Below are 2,810 nucleotides of genomic sequence, written 5' to 3'. Positions count from 1 at the left end.
CTTGGGAGATGGCATGGGCTCTGCAACGGTTGAGACCACTCAGCTTGGTAGCTTCTCCGCTTTCTTCATAACTTCTGTAGATGGGTGCTGCTGTTGCACTTGGAGGGAGAGATCAAGAGGGAGACTTTCCTACTGACTTGATCCATGATGTGAGAGCATACTTTTCATATCAATAATTGTTCAGTGCATTTGCTTCTCTTTTTTATTTATCATTAGAATTATTTTTTAAAATACTTATTTACTTATTCGGCTGCCCTGGGTCTTAGTTGTGGCACTTGAGTTCTTCAATTTTTATTACAGCATGTGGGATCTTTAGTTGCAGCATGCAGACTCTTAGTTTCAGCGTATGGGGTCCAGAGGCCTGACCAGGGATCGAACCTGGGCCCCCTGCATTAGAAGCGCAGAGTCCTAGCCACTGGACCACCAGGGAAGTCCCATATTTGATTATTAAATTCTTCCACCTGCACGGCTGGGCAGCTGGGGAGGATGCATTGCAAAATGAAGTCTGATGATACAGCTCCTACTCTCTGGATTCTGTCAGAGGCCAAGTCTGTCTAGCAGTACATGTGCCTTCTTTGGCTGAAGGTCCTGAGTTGGCTTAGAAGAATTCATATGTGGGAATGGCTGCTATTTCTTACAGGAACTCGTCTCTCTATGCTTCGAACCAGACAAAGCAGACTTCTCTCCAGGACAATGTTTGATTAGGAATGTTTCCATCTCATGACCGGCTGTCCTCTTGGGATTGAAAAGTCCCCAACTTGATTTGGGTTCTAAAGACTTAATCAAGCATCTTAAATGGGATTACACACATTCCTGAGGCATGTGAAGTGAAACAGGAATCTGCTCCAACATTCTCACTGGAAGCAGGTGAAAGCTTTTTGCTGCTGCTGCTGCTAAGTCACGTCAGTCGTGTCTGACTCTGTGCGACCCCATAGACGACAGCCCACCAGGCTCCCCGTCCCTGGGATTCTCCAGGCAAGAACACTGGAGTGGGTTGCCATTTCCTTCTCCAGTGCATGAAAGTGAGAAGTGAAAGTGAAGTCGCTCAGTCGTGTCCGACTCTGCGCACCCCCATGGACTGTTGGAGTGGGTTGCCATTGTCTTCTCCGGAAAGCTTTTAAACAGCCTTTAAAAGAAGATGCCAGGTGCCCAAGGGCTTCCGAGGTGGCTCAGTGGGTAAAGAACCAGCTTGCAATGCAGGAAATGCCAGAGATATGGATTCGATTCCTGGGTCAGGAAGATCCCCTGGAGGAGGGCACAGCAACCCACTCCAGTATTCCTGCCTGGAGAGTCCCATGGACAGAGGAGCCTGGTGAGCTACAGTCCATGGGGTCACAAAGAGGAGGACATGAATGAAACAGCTGAGCACATCACAACCAGGTGCCCAGATGCAGATGAAGTGACCTTCCTGGGGGGGCTGGCAGGCAGAGGGCATGAACGGAATCACAGATTATACGTCGGAGCCAGACTGAGATGGTTGCTGGCCCTGGAGGAATTGTTGAGGGATCACTTGTCAGTGTCAGGCTGTGTGTCCAAATGTCAGGCCATGAAAAGCCTTGGTCCTAGGTAATTTCTGGATGAGTGAGTGCAGAACCCATCCTTCTGCTGAGTTAGTGACAGTCACTGTTTGGTTATCAACTCCTGGGTTGAGGTGGGGAGGAGCAGAGCCTTGGTTGCTAAACAAAGGGAAATAAAACAACCCATTCCACTGAGAGCAGATGACCTGTCTCTGATGTGTACTCTGGGTCATAGTGGGACAGCCTTCAGATTAACTGCAAGATGTGTTAATTCAGGTACTGCAAAAACTTCCTTCTAGAAAGCAGGGCTTGAGTTTGCGCAAACCCCTCAAAGAATGTGGTTGTTTTGTTTTCTTCTCCCCACCTCAGGGAAGTCTGTCAGTGGCTCTGTGACATAAAGATTCTTCCAGCTGGGGAAGGGCATGTCTGGGAGCCAAGAGGGTGGGATGGGGGATGGGAATGGCTCCCAAAGTCCCTCCTCGGTGAGGCCTTTCATGGCTGCCCCACCCTAGGCACGGTCTACCCCATGATCCTGACACAGCATTCCGATCTAGTTTCATATGTATTACAGCACTTAACTTCTTATCTAAACTTACCTTCTTCACTGAAGTATTTCCTAACTTAAGGTCATTTCCCCACCCAGAATGTAAATTTCAATGGAACAAGGACCCCATCTGTCTTCTCACTCCTCTGTTCTCCCTCATTGGACAGTTCCTGATCTATGGCAGGGGCTCATAACTATTTTTTGAATGAATGTATGTATGCACTGAGTGTGAATATTCTACAGAGACTCATGCTTAAAAAAGTTTTTAGACATCTGGATTAGAAATTTGACTAAGATGAATCATTTGGTTTTGAGCTTTCCAAATATAGAAGATAACCACAAAATTCAACTTACTCTGAATGACCTGGAACATCACCATGAAGGGTGGGGGGCAGGGAAGGTGACTGGACTGCTCCCTGAAGGTGGAAAACAGGGTCATGGTAGACAGTTTCACTCCTTCCCAGGACCCGGCACTTAATAGAATTCAATTAATTACTTTGCAGATGTTAATTAAGTTCTCTTCAGAGATAGATACAGGTTTCTTGTTTTTTTTCAGAGGTTCTTCATTGGATGGATGGATGATAGATGGTGGACTATGGATAGATGGGAAGAGAGGCCCATTTCAGGTTATAGGGCAGCTCACCTAATGGCTCGAGAAAGCGCCATAGTCTCACAACAATAATTCTTTCAAAAGAGCATGTAGACCGAAGGAGTAGAGAAAATCAGAAACTGGCCCTTCATTCTGACTA

General features: G+C 46.9%; 1 non-coding gene across 1 annotated transcript; it reads right to left on the bottom strand.

Moving 5' to 3' along the window:
* Window positions 1-351: 351 nt before the first annotated feature.
* TRNAR-UCU lies at window positions 352-430 on the bottom strand. The gene has a single exon. It is a non-coding gene; the product is annotated as a tRNA-Arg (tRNA).
* Window positions 431-2,810: the final 2,380 nt, after the last annotated feature.

Source organism: Cervus canadensis, chromosome 19, assembly GCF_019320065.1.
Source record: "Cervus canadensis isolate Bull #8, Minnesota chromosome 19, ASM1932006v1, whole genome shotgun sequence".
NCBI classification, from domain to species: domain Eukaryota; kingdom Metazoa; phylum Chordata; class Mammalia; order Artiodactyla; family Cervidae; genus Cervus; species Cervus canadensis.
Note: the sequence above shows the minus strand (reverse complement) of the source record. Positions and strands in the feature narration are given on the sequence as shown.